Source organism: Heterocephalus glaber, unplaced genomic scaffold, assembly GCF_053883595.1.
Source record: "Heterocephalus glaber isolate CG9 unplaced genomic scaffold, H.glaber_assembly_v1.0 deba00001720, whole genome shotgun sequence".
NCBI lineage: Eukaryota > Metazoa > Chordata > Mammalia > Rodentia > Bathyergidae > Heterocephalus > Heterocephalus glaber.
The window spans coordinates 10964295-10978791 of record NW_028258433.1 but is presented as its reverse complement, the minus strand read 5'-3'; the positions used below and the strand labels follow the sequence as shown (position 1 = coordinate 10978791).

At 39.2% G+C, this 14497-nt stretch overlaps 1 pseudogene; it reads left to right on the top strand.

The window, feature by feature from the left end:
- The first annotated feature begins 9597 nt into the window (after positions 1-9597).
- LOC101716408 (noelin pseudogene) lies at positions 9598-11661 on the top strand (annotated as a pseudogene).
- Positions 11662-14497: the final 2836 nt, after the last annotated feature.

Genomic DNA, 14497 nt, shown 5'->3' with positions numbered 1-14497 from the left:
AAATGTCTCTAGTTTCTCATTCTTTTTGGCTGAATAATTCTCCATTTTATAAAAAACCACATTTTCTTTATCCAGTCTCCAATTGATGGTCAATTTGGTTGTTTCCAAATTGTAGCTATCATGAATTATGGGGCTATGAACATGGGTGCACATGTATTACTGTGGTATGACTGGGTTTCAACTTGTGAAAGATTGAAACTAGATCTATATCTCTCACCATGCACTAAGCTAAAATTGAAATGGATTAAATATTTAAATATTAAAACAGAAACACTAAATCAGCTGGAAAAGAGATTATGTAGAACTCTTGAAGACTTTGGTGTAGGAAAAGATTTTATGAACAAAACCTCAGTTGCCCGTGAACCAGTACAAACAGTCAACAAGTGGGATCTCTTCTTATTAAAAAGCTTCTGCACAGCAAGATAAAGAACCAACAGTATGAAGAGACAGCCCACAATGTGGGAAAAAAATCTTCACCTGCTGTCCCTTAGACAAAGGTCTGCAATCTAGAATCTATAAAGAACTTAAAAAAATCAGACCTCCCAAATTTAAAGACCCAATCCAAAAATGGGCATCTGAAATGAACAGACAATTTTTCAGACAAGGAAGTAGAAATAGCAAATAAACATATGAAGAAATGTTCAACATCACTGGTCATTCAAGAGATGCAGATGAAAACAACACTGAGATTCCACCTCACTCCAGAAGGAATGGCTGTTATCATGAAATCAACCAATAACAAATGCTGGTGGGGCTGTGGGGAAAAAGGAACACTGCCCCCCTGCTGGTAGAAGCACAGACTGGTGCAACCACTGTGGAAATCAGTATGGAGATATCTCAAAGAACCATGACTGGAAGTCCCATTTGACCAAGCTATTCCCCTACTGGCTATCTTTCCCCCAAAATTAAAAGAATCATACCACAGTGATATATGTGCACCCATGTTCATAGCAGCACAGTTTGTAAAAGCTAAAACTTGGAAACAGCCCAATTGCCAATCAACTGGAGACTGGATATAGAAAACGTGGTTTTTTAATAAAATGGAGTACTACTCAGCCATAAAAAATGAGAAATTAGAGATATTTAGAGCTAAATGGATGCACATTGAGGCGATATTCTTAAGTGAAATAAATAGGACACACGTGTAAATACCAAATAGTTTCTCTAGTGTGGGGAACTGAAAGTGTAAATAAGGACTAAATTTTACAATAGATAATGTGAAATAGGAAGAAAAGGGACAAGCGGAAAGGGGAGGTGGGAAGGGGTAGGGGAAAGGAAAGAAGGGAATGGAATTAATATGAGAAAATGAAAAAATGGAAACAAAGTCTTTGTAAATAGGGAGAGATGGAGGGGTTGAAGGGAGGGGAGGGGAAGGGGGAAAAATTAAGAACCAAGAGAGATTATGTAAAGGTTGAAATTTCCAATGATGAATGTCATTATATTGTATACCTAAAATGTACCAATAAAATTAAATTTAAAAAATATACAATCATCCTCAAAGGCCATCACATTTTCTTTTGGGAAATCGGAAATGAAGGCTGACAAATGAAGTGGAGATAGATAAGAAGCTTATCCTTTTATATACTTTAGATCTTTAAGGGTGGTTCTAGTGTCCACCATATTTCCATAAATATGATAACTTGTTTTGGAAAAAGAAGATGTGATTCATTTTCAGATCTTTCTCCTTCACTATTTCCATTATTATGACTCTGAGAACACAAGACAGAGATTCAAATAAGGAACCATTCCAAACAGTTGCATAGATTCTCAGACCAATAGACTAGTTCTCCATTTATTATTTGGCCTCCAAATGCTCTAACACAGGTGCTATATGATGCCTCATAGCTTCAAGTGTCAATGTCAACTAGCACCACCTGATAATCCTTGAAATATCTGGGTCAGTGGATTCTAGGACTGTGAGAATAAAAACAATTTTCATAATAGTATTAAGGTATTTGTAATAGTTAACTAGTGTTCAATTTGAGTAAGAAATGCTCAACTGATTAGCTTAGGTTAGCATAATTCTGAGTGTGACTGAATGGATTTAGTGAAGATTAAAGACCACCCAGGTGTGACTGGCACCAACCAAGAGTTTTGAAGGCTGAATGTAATAAGAAATGAAAGGCAAAGAAGGCTAGATTCTGTTTCTTCAGGGGATGCCCAGTCTTCACCTTCAACCTGGACATCTGTCTCCTGACTTCCACCACAGATGCTTTGGCTTCTTTGCATCTCTCTCATTATTTTTTTCTCCTTAAATTCTTTTATTAGTACATTTTAGGTATACAGTACATTTACATTTATCATTGGGTACTTGTATCTGTACATGAGGTATCTTGGTTTTTATTTTTTTCCCCCATTACCTGTGTGCCCTTCACCCTTCTACCCTTCCCTATTTAGAAAGACTTTGTTTCCATTTTTTCCTTTTCTCACAATTTTTCCTTTCCCTTCCTTCCTTTCCCCTTCCCCTCCTAACACCCCTACCCCTTTGAACATTTTCCTATTTCAAAGTTTCAATTATTCATTATTAATCCTTTTAATCCTTATTTACACTTTCAGTTTCTCACACTAGAGAAACTATTCAGTATTTACACATTGTGTCCTATTTATTCCATTTAAGAGTATAGCCTCAATATGCATTCATTTAGCTATAAATGACTCGAGTTGCTCATTCTTTATGGCTGAGTAGTACTCCATTTTATAAAAAAACAACCCCAAATCTTCTTCATTCAGTTTCCAGTTGATTAGCACTTGAGCTGTTTCCAAGCTTTAGCTATTACAAACTGTGCTGCTTTAAACATGGGTGCACATATATCACTGTGGTATGATTCTTTTAATTCTTTTGAGAAGATACCCAGCAGGGAAATACCTGGGTCAAATGGGACCTGTAGTCCTAGTTCTTTGAGGTATCTCCATACTGATTTCCACAGTGGTTGCACAAGCCTGTACTCCCACAAACAATGGAGAAGGGTTCCTTTCTCCTCACACCCCCACCAGCATTTGTCATTGGTTGATTTCTTGATGGAAGCCATTCTTTCTGGGGTGAGGTGGAATCTCAGTGTTGTTATCAACTGCATCTCTCAAAAGACCAGTGATGTTGAACATTTTTTATTTGCTGCTTTTAATTCTTTGTCTGAGAATTGTCTGTTCATTTTGGATGCCCATTTTTGAATTGGGTTTTTGAATTTAGAGGGGTCTGATGTTTTTTGGTTCTTTATACATTCTACATAGTAGACCTTTGTCTGAGGAACAGCTGGTAAAATTTTTTTCCCACATTGTAGGTTGTCTCTTAGCTCTCTTGGTGGTTTCTCTTGCAGTGCAGAAGCTTTTTAATATGATGAGATCCCAGTTGTTGATTCTTTCTGCTAGTTCCCATGCTACTGAGGTTTTGTTCATAAAGTCTTCTCCTATGCCAGTGTCTTCAAGAGTTCTACCTAACTTATATTCCAGCAAGTTTAGTGTTTTTGTCTTGATATTTAGATCTTTAATCCACTTCAATCTTAGTTTAGTGCATGGTGAGAGGTATGGGTCTAGTTTTAATCTTTGGCAGGTTGAAATCCAGTTTTTGCAACACCATTTATTAAAGAGGCTATCTTTCCCCCAATGAGGGTGGTTGGCTCCTTTGTCAAAGATGAGGTGGCTGAGTATGTCTGATGTTGTTTCTGCATCATCTGATGTATTCCACCCACTGATCCTCGGGTCTGTTTCTTTGCTAGTACCATGCTGTGTTTATCACAGTAGCTTTGTAGTATAGTTTCAAGTAGGGGATTATGTTACCCCCTGCCATGTCTGTTGCCTAGAATTGCTTTTGTTATTCTAGGTCTCTTCTGGTTCCAAATGAACTTTTGGATTGTTTTCTCTATTTCTATGAAGAATGTTGTTGTAATTTCAATTGTCATTGCATTGAATCTATATAGCAGTTTTGGAAGTATGGCCATTTTTACTATGTTGGTTCTTCCTAACCAAGAACAAGGGATGTCTTTCTATTTTCTTATATCCTCCTCAATCTCCTTTTTCAGAGTCCTATAATTTTCAGTGTAGAGGCCTTTTCCTTCCTTTGTTAGATTGATTCCTAGATATTTCATTTTTTTGGATGCTATTGTAAAAGGAATTGTTTCCCTAATTTCTCTCTCAGTGAGTCTGCTATTTGTGTATAAGAAGGATATTCTTTTTTGAGTGTTGACCTTATATCCAGCTACTCTACCGAATCTGTCAATTAAGTCTAGAAGTCTTTTGGCAGAGTTTTTTGGGTCTCCTATGTAAGGTATCATTCCATCAGCAAATAATGATAGTTTAACTTCTTCCTTTCCTATCTTTATTCTTTTTATTTCTTTCTCTTTTCTAATTGCTGTGCCTAAAGTTTCCAGAACTACATTGAACAGGTGTGGTGATAGTGGGCACCCATGTCTTCTTCCTGATTTTAGTGTGAAAATTTTCACTTTTTGACCATTTAGTATGATGTTGGCTGCTGGTTTTTCATAGATAGCCTTAATCAGGTTGAGATAAAGACCTCCTATTCCAATTTTCTGTAGGGTTTTCAACATGAATGGGTGTTGGACTTTGTCGAATCCCTTTTCTGCATCTATTGTGATGATCATATGGTTTTTGTCCCTGACTCTGTTAATATAGTGTATTACATTTATTGGTTTATGAAACTTGAACCATCCTTGCGTTCCTGGGATAAATATGACTTGGTCAGGATGTATGATCTTGATGGTCCTCTGTATTCTGTTTGCCAATATCTTCTTGAGGATTTTTGCATCTATGTTCTTTAGGGAGATTGGCCTGTAGTTCTCTTTTTGGGTTGGGTCTTTCCCTGGTTTTGAAATCAAAGTAACACTTGCTTCCAGGAATAAATTTGGAATTATTGCTTCTCTTTCAATTTCCATGATGAGTTTAAAAAGTAATTGTTGTAGTTCTTCTTTAATTATCTTGTATAATTCAGCAGTGAAGCCATCAGGACCTGAGCTTTTCTTTGTTGGTAAATTTTTTTATTACATTTTCAATTTCACTCATTGTAATTGGGATGTTTAGAATTCTATATTTTCTTCATTTAACTTCGTCAATTCGTATGTATCTAGGAATGTATCTGTCCATTTCTTCTGTGTTTTCCATTTTATTAGAGTACAGGTTCTTGAAGTAGGTATTGATGATCCTCTGGATTTCTGCTGGGTCTGTTATGACTTCACCTTTTTCATTCCTAATTGCATGGATTTGAGCCTTTTCTTTCCTTTTTTGATAAGGTTGGCTAAATGTTTAATGATTTTATTTATTCTTTCATAAAACCAACTCTTTGATTCATTAATTTTTTGTACAATTCTCTTAGTTTTCACTGCATTGATTTCTGCTCTGATCTTTATAACTTCCTCTCTTGTACAAGCTTTGGGTTTGTCATGGTCTTTTTTTAGGAGCTTGAGGTTCTGCATTAGGTTATTTATCTGAGTTCTCTCTGTTTTCTTAATATGAGCATTCACTGCTATGAATTTCCCACATAGAACTACTTTTATTTTGTCCCATAGATTCCTGTATGTTGTACTGGCATTATCATTTACTTGTAGAAATTGTTTAATTTCTTCTTTAATTTCCTCTGTGACCCATTGGTTGTTCAGGAGGGTGTTATTCAATTTCCAAATGTTTGTGGGAGTTTTGCGGTTTTTTGTGTTATTGATCTCCAATTTTATTGCACTATGATCTGATAATATACAGGGAGTAATTTCAGTTCTTTTACATTTACTTAGACATGTCCTATGAGCTAGCATGTGGTCTATTTTGGAGAATGACTAGTGTGCAGCCGAAAATAATGTGTATTTTAATTTTATGGGGTGGAACACTCTATAAACATCTATTAAGTCTATTTGTTCAATAGCTTGGTTCAGTTCTAGAATTTCATTGTTAATTTTTTGTCAAGATGATCTATTTGTGATAGTGGGGTATTGACGTCCCTCACTACAATTATATTAGTGCTTATTTGTTTTTTCATGTCCATTAATATTTGTTTTGTATAGTTGGGGGAATTTGTATTTGGTGCATATATATTTAGGATTGTCATCTCTTCCTCTTGGATTGTTCCCTTCACAAGGATGTAGTGACCATCTTTGTCTCTCTTAATTAGTTTTAGTTTGAAATCTACTTTGTCTGCAAATAAGATTGCTACCCCTGATTTTTTCTGGGTTCCTGTCACATGGAGAACTGTCTTCCACTCTTTTACCTTCAGTCTATAAATTTCCTTTTGAGTTAAGTGTATTTCTTGTTTACGGTATATTGCTGGATTTTGCTTCTTAATCCAATATATCAGTCTATTTCTTTTGATTGGTGAATTTAGGCCATTAACATTGATAAATATAATTCATAGATATTGACTTATCCTTGTCATGATGTTTTACCATTGTTGGCTCTTTTAGTTCTTATTTTTTCCCCCTTTCCCTTGAGTGTCTTACCTTGACTGGTGGCTTCCCTCTGTTGGGTCTCATGGAGTGGTGACCTTCATTGTCTATTTCTAGGATATTGCTTACAGTTCTTTGCAGTGTTGGTTTGGCATTCATGAAATTTCTCAGCTGTTCCCTGTTGTGGAAGTATCTAATTTCCCCATTGATTTTGAAAGGTAATTTTGTAGGATGCAACTGTCTAGGCTGGAAGTTATTTTCTTTTAGGGCTTGAAACACTTGACTCCAGGCTCTCCTTGATTTGAGGGTTTGTGTTGAGAAGTCTGCCATGGTTCTGATGGGCTTTCCTTTGTAGGTAATTTGTTTCTTTTCTCTACCTGCCTGTAGGATTTTCTTCTTTTGGGTTTCTGGGATCTTGACTATTATATGTCTAGTTGTAGATTTTTTTTGGTCATGGCTAGTTGCAGTTCTATTTGCCTCACTTATCTGTATGTCCAATTCTCCACCTCTGTCTTGGAAATTTTCTACTGTTTCTTCTGTGAACAGTTTTTTTTTTAATGTCAATTGTACTTTCTCCTGTTTTTTCCTGGACTCCTATGAGTCTTATGTTATTCCTCTTTGCATCAGCTAGCAGCTCCTGGATTGATTTTTCATGATCCATTACTATTTTTAAGAAATCTCTGTTTTCATGGTCCTTCACCACAATCCTGTCTTCTATATCTGATATTCTATCTTCAGATTCTCTTAATCTGCTCTGTATGCTTTCAGTGGAGTTTTTAATCTCCCGAATGTCTGTTTGAAACTCTTTCATGGATTCCATTTCTTTCTTATGTTGGTCAATCATGGTTTCCATTTTTTTCTTATGCTGGGCATTCATTGCTTCCACTATGTATCTCATCTATTTTTTTTACCTGTTTCTTTTCTGGAGCCTCTAATCATGCCGTTCACTCTGCTCACCACCTCTGTAGTTATCTGGGAGATTATTTCTGCTTTAAATATTTCTAGAGCCTCATTCATCTGTTTTGTTACTTCCTGTGCTATCAGTTCAGGGTGTCCAGGTGGTTGATTGTATCAGAATTTACCACTTTATTTCCCCCCAAATTTCCCTTTTGTGGGGTGGAAGCCTGAGTTTGTGCCTTGCTTAAATAAATGTCTTCTCATTTCTGTTTTTGGTACTGTCTTTGGTTCAATTTCTGGGTTGATATTTCAAAGTTGCTATTGTAAGTATCTTTGCTGCTTGTGTTTAGAACCCTTGTGGAATGATTGCTTTTTAAAGTTGTCTTCCAGATAATAGCTGGTCTTTAGGTTTTGAGCTCTAATGACTCTGAGGCCATCTCAATTTCATTACACCAGGAAGGCAATCACAGCATCTTAGCCCAAATGATACAATCAGCAACACCATAGCATCAAGCACAGCTTAGAAAATGACAATTTGTGGTAGTTATTAATCTATCACATTTAACTGTGTTAATTATATCAAAATTGAGGACCAACCCAACATATGTTTATAGTGAATAAACTCTTCAATACAGCAACTTTACCCTTTGAGATGGGGAGTTAGAAGGAGTTGGGGAAGGAGAGACAAGTAGGTAGAAGGATCAGGAAAGATTAGCGGTGAGGCCAGAAGACACAGGAAGATCACGCAAACTGTAAGAAACTGTTGAAGGCCATAGGAAAAGTCAGAATGAAAGAACAAAGATATGAACAGAGCTATCTAACAGCAATAGGGAGTCTATTTAAAGGAAAGTATTTGCTTTCCTTTAAAACTAATGATAATTGAGAGAAGGAAAAAGAGAAGAAAAGAAAAATAAAGGAGAAATCCAAATTCAGTCCAGAAAAGGGAAATGAAGAGCAATGTGGGACAGTGAGAGAATGAGAGAGAGAGAGAGAGAGAGAGAGAGAGAGAGAGAGAGAGAGAAGAGAAGAGAAAGAAAAAAAGAAGAGAACAATAAAAATTTGAAAAGAGTAGAAAAGATAAAAATTAAGAATTAAAAATAAGAGAAAAAAAGTATTTTTTTTTTGCAAAAACAAAAAAAGAAAAACGAAGGGCCTCCTTCAGGGTGTGTCTCTGCTGTCACAGTAGACAATGTGGGCGGCCGTGTGCAGGGACAAGTCAATGAGTCTCAGCAAGCCAGTAGCAGGCCTGTGAGATTGAGGCAGATTTCTGGCTGTTAGTCCCAAGTTGATCTCCCTGTCCTCCTGCAGGGTTGAACTCTGCAAGGCTCTACTGCAGGTTCCAGTTGCCCTTCTCCTGGAAGGTAGTGCAGGTTCTGATGGGAGGTGATGATCCTTCCAACTTACCAAGTACGGTGGTCTGGTGTGCCTTTATTGCAGAGATTCTCTTCCCTTTTCTGCTGAGCTTCAGTTTTCATCAAGGAGCCTGAGAGAGGCCCTCTTTCTGTTGCTCACTTCTGCTGTGTCTTGTGGAACTCAGGACAAGAGCCTTTATGATCCCCTGTGCCTCTGTAGTGTGGGACCAGGTAGCAGAAGAGCCAGGAGGCCAGAAATTGCAGGGTGGGGGTGTGGGATGATGGGGTGGGGCGTGGCTAAGCTGGTTGCATTGTGCTGAGCACAGGGACAGAGCGGGGGCTCCAAGCCACGCCGGGGTCCTTACCCTGTGGTTGCTTTGGCTTCTTGATAGAGACTCTCATAAGTCTGTACAGTGAGGTCCAGACATTCATCTTTGTTTGTATCCTTCAGATCTCCTGCACACAGGCAGCTCTTTTGCACCCTCTCTCATCTGACTCTGCAGGGGACCATGGCAAGCTAACTGGTAAATACTTCTGTATGTATCTGATATTAAATCTGTTTCTCTAGTGAGGACTGCTTTATACAGTATTACTAGGCATACCTCAATAATCAAAGGTTATTTTAGAATGGAATAAGTGAGTAATGGATGTTGAACAAACAAGATATTCTGCTTCTTCTAAATCCAAAGGAAACTGAGACATTATATTAGCAACTGTCATTTCTCAATAGGGGTACTTAGAAAGATTCTTTTTTCCCTTTTTCTGTGTACATATTCCCGCAATATTTTACAGTATACTTACAAAACGTTTCACATCTCTGAAGAGGTTCTAGAGAAGAAAATGCTTTTTGTACACATCAAAGTCCAAAGAGAGCAAAAACCATGCCGTGTCAACGCCAATCAAACAGATGTTATATTGCTTGTTAACTGTAGTCCTTTTCAACCACAGTACAATAAGTCAACCTGAGAATGGCGGTTGCAGGTCAGAGAGGAATTACACATACAGGGAATAGAAAACCTACTCTATACCCTTTTCCAATGGAAATTTCCAACTAGAATAATAGAGGAGAACCAAGGAGGGGCTTAATTTCTATTCTTGTTATATCATTGTTCTCTCTCTCTCTCTGAAGTTAAATAATTGAAGGAGTTCTATGGCCTGAAGATGGCCAATATAGTCATTTAACCTAATTGAGAGTTCAAGCACATGGAAAAAATAGAAGTTTTGATCAGGCACTAAGTAATGAACAATAAAGGGTAGAAGGGGTTGTTATTACTTTAAAAACTTTATAAAAAATTTCACCCTTTCAACGTGATAATCACCTGCAAGAGTGAAAGTCAAGAATGAACTTAAATGATGGTCCAATTAACAATAACAATAACAACAACAACAACAAAGACTATAGAACCTGGTTTAGAGATGAAAGCTTATTTTGGAGTATGAGTTCCAGATATCATAAGACATCTAACCAAAAGAATAAGACAATTAATTGTGTAGATTCGAGCTCACAAAATAGAACGGGGGGGTGGAGGGTGCACGGGGCTGGCGCAGGCACAGCGCTGGAGGTGGCTGAGGTGCGATATCAGTGCCACTGCTCAAGCCCGGTGTCGTGCTGAGCACCATGGCCATGATCACCAACTGGATGTCCCAGACACTGCCCTCTCTGGTGGGTCTCAACAACACCCAGCTCTCTGCAGCCAGCTGCAGGATGCTAGACCACAGCACCGGCGTGCCGCCCACTAATCCGGAGGAGAGCTGGCAGGTGTACAGCTCTGCCCAGGACAGAGAGGGCAGGTGTATCTGCAAAATGGTTGTTCCCCAGAAGACCAGGTGTCCGTGGGATGCCCGCACAAAAGAGCTGATGTGGCTACTGAAAAAGGTGCAAAACATGCCTCAATCCATAGAGGTCTTGTAAAGGAGGACTCAGAGGGACTTGCAGTATGTGGAGAAGATGAAGAACCAGATGAAGGGACTGGAGTCCAACTTCAAGCAGGTGGAGGAAAGTCATAAGCAACACCTTGCCAGGCAGTACAAGGCGATAAAAGTGAAAATGGATGAACTTAGGCCTTTGATCCCTGTGTTGGAAGGATACAAGGCCTATGCCAAATGGGTATTGCAGTTTAAGGAGGAGGTCCAGAATCTGACTTCAGTGCTTAACAAACTGCAGGAGGAAATTGGCACCTATGACTACGATGAATTGCAGAGCAGTGTCTAATCTTGAAAAAAGGTTCCGTGCGAACACACAAAGACTAGCCTGCGGCAAGCTGACCAGCATAAGTGATCCCATGACCATCAAGACTTCCAGCTCCAGGTTCAGATCCTGGATGACGGACCCGCTGGCCCCAGAAGGTGACAACAGGGTCTGGTACATGGACGGCTATCACAACAACCGCTTCATCCGAGAGTACAAGTCCATGGCGGACTTTATGAACATGGACAACTTCACCTTGCACTGCCTGTCCCACCCCTGGTCGGGCACCAGGCAGGTAGTCTACAATGGCACCATCTACTTCAACAAGTTCCAGAGCCACATCATCATCAGGTTCGACCTGAGGACCGAGGCGATCCTCAAGACAGGCAGCCTGGACTACACCAGCTACAAAAACAGGTACCATTATGCCTGGGGCAGCCACTCAGACATCGACCTCATGGTGGATGAGAATGGGCTCTGGGCTGTCCATGCCACCAACCAGAATGCTGGCAACATCGTCATCAGCAAGCTGGACCCCATCTCGCTGCAGATCCTGCAGACCTGGAACACCAGCTACCCCAAGCGCACTGTTGGCGAGGCCTTCATCATCTGCTGGATCCTCTGTCTCACAAATGGCTACTCAGGCTGTACCAAAGTCCACTACACCTACTAGAACAATGCCTCCACCTACGAGTATATCGAAATCCCCTTCCAGAACAAGCACTCCTACATCTCCGTGTTGGACCATAATCCCAAGGACCGCGCGCTGTACGCCTGGAACAACGGCCGCCAGACCCTCTACAACGTCACCCTCTTCCACGCCATCTGCTCCGATGAGTTGTAGCTCCTCACTGGAAGCCAAGGGTCCAAGTCCTTTCCTCTGAGGGCCCCTGCCCCGTGAAACAGCTGCCAAAACGATTCTAAGAATACTAACAATACTAATTTTGAAACAAAAAATCATCAGTAATGATTCTGACGCCGAGGGTCGCATTACCTCCTCGTGCCTCCTACTCAGCTGGCGGGCGACAGATTTCGGAAGAGACGCCCCTGTTTGCAGCTGGAACTACAGCCCGAGCCCTGTTCCCCACCCTGTCGCTCTCCAGTTCAGTAACCTACTTTAGCAGCAAGGCAATGATTGTTGGCCACTCCTTCCCGAGGGCAGCCCACTCTTAGGATCGCATGGACATTCCCTTAGGACGTGGGCAGCGTAGGTGGCCCATGGCCCTCACACCCGCCCGCCTAGGCGGATGTCGGAGGCAGGAGAGCTCACCTCCGGCGCAGCTGCATTTCCTTACTGTGTCGTTGTCTCTTAGATTAACTGTGTCGAGGCTGCCAGTAGCTGTTGGACGCGTGTCTAGTACTTCCTGAAGCGAACGAAGGTGGCTTGTGTAGTGCAGTTGCCGTACTCATGTTGTTCGGACTCGCATACCCCGTAGACATTTCGTACAGTGTCTGTCTGTTCTTTCCTTGAGGTGGTAACTTTGTGCGTTTAGTGTATGCGATGATGTTGTTAATGTGATGCCGTAGTTTGGATTGGTTCTTGTTTCTAAAAAAAAAAAAAAAAAAATCAGTGTTCACCCTTCTAGAGACCTAGTCGTCGAGTTCATGTGGATAATGATCCAAGGAATCCTCCTCTTCCCGTTCAGTTCTCTGGATCGTGTAACTGAGGATGCCGAGGGCTTGTCTCAGGAAACCCCAGTTTCCCATGGGAAGGAAAGCCACAGAAAACTCACTTTTTCGGTAAAAAAGAGGAAAACTTTGTACTATCCAGTTATCTAAGGAACAATAAAAATATTAGGAGAAAAAAGAACAATGTTGGAGATACAAATTGAAAGCCAGTATAAATAATACAGGGATAATATAGGCAGGGATAAATAAGCTCAATTAGAATAAGGAGATTAAGAGGATGTAGAATAAAATAACGAAACCTCCTACATTTAGGGATCAGAGAAAAGGGAAGAAACTGACTTAAGATACTGGGAAAAAATCCTTAGGTAATAATAGAGTAGTTAGAGCTGCATTTCACAAAAGCCAAGAAAAAGACTGTAAAATGTTGGTAAATATGTCAAGTGCTAGTAAAAAGTCAAGAAGTAATTTGCAAATGGTTCATTGATTGCAACTTGAAGATCATTGGTGCAACCAGCAAAAGTGTTTAGGTGGAGTGATGGGATCAGGATCCATATTGGAGAAGGTGAAAGAGCAAATTAGGGATGAAAAAATGAAGCAAAACCAACAAAATGTGTAGTCAGCACCAAAGTTTGCTGGTGAGGCAGAATAGAAAAGAGTGGGCCGGGGATTTAGCTCAGTGGCTCTGCACCCTGCCTGGCAAGCACAAGGTCCTGAGTTTGATCCCCAGGACCAGGAAAAAAAAAAAAAAAAAAAAGGAGTAGATTTGTATTATCTAGAAAGATACATGGGCTCATAATTTTGGTCAAAAAAGGAAAGTACTATATTATATATAAATGGTGATGGAAAGGATGAATAAAGAGAGAGAGATTAAGGAAACAAAAAAGAATTCTGGATTTTTTTTTTTTGAGGGGATGAATTTATGGGAACCAAAGATTCAGGTGAAGAGATTTTTAAAAAGTACTAATAAAATATCATGAAAAATTGAACGAAACTAACCACAAAATTCAGGATCCAGTATATGGCCAAAGAACTTATTTTAAAAATAGTTTAGAGTTATATTACTTAAGGAAGGAAGTTTAATAAGAAGCAAATAATTGTGGTGAAGCCAGTAACAGTTAGAAGAACTGAAATGAGCTGAGATGGATATACTCCTGAATTAGAGATCAAGAAATTTAAACTATATCATTACCTCCTGACTTTAGCTTTCTGGGTCTCTCCTTGTTCACTTAAAAGGCATGAGTTCTTTTATTTTCTGAGGATGTAGTGTGCAGTCAGTTTTGAATAACAGCTAAATATTTTGCTTTATTTACACTTTATAGCAACCGTATAGCATAACTATTATTCTTTTCATTTTAAAACTGAAAAAATGAGCTTAAAAGACATTAGGTTACCTAAGGTTTCAGGGCTAAAGATGGAGAGAAGAAGGAAGTAAACATTCAAATGTATATGCTTCTTGCTTCTGTTCTACATTATAGGAATGTTGGAACATATAAATATACCATAATCAGTAAAGTGCCTTGTCCTCTTCTGGGATTAAAACTCCATTATATGTTTAGAGTGATGTTTTAAATATGATAATAGCAGAGCTACTATGCATATCTTGGAAATTTATGTAACTAGAGACAGGAATTTAAAAAATCATCTGCAAATATTCAGTATTTCTCAAAGAATTTGCATTGATGCATCTTTATTTTCCAGAGCATCCCTCCTCCTAGTCAGAGCCATCTGGTTTCTTTCTACATCTTGGTATCTCAGTAAGGCTAAAGGAACAAACTGATCTGCCTGGAGCAAATCAATTTCTCATTATCCTTAATGTGTGAAGATGAGACTTCTGACAGCGATCACAGTCTTTGTGTACTGATATGGTTGAAAACTCATGTTTACATAACAAAAAATGTTTTAATGCAGGAGGGAAAGAATGGGTACATATCCTTGTGGGATGCTGTGTCCTAATATGGAAACGAGAATTTCTCAAGAAATAAACTTAGCATTTCTCTATCTATAGGGCTTGAATGCCTCTTTCTGCAAATATGAAAGAATTTTTAAAGAGG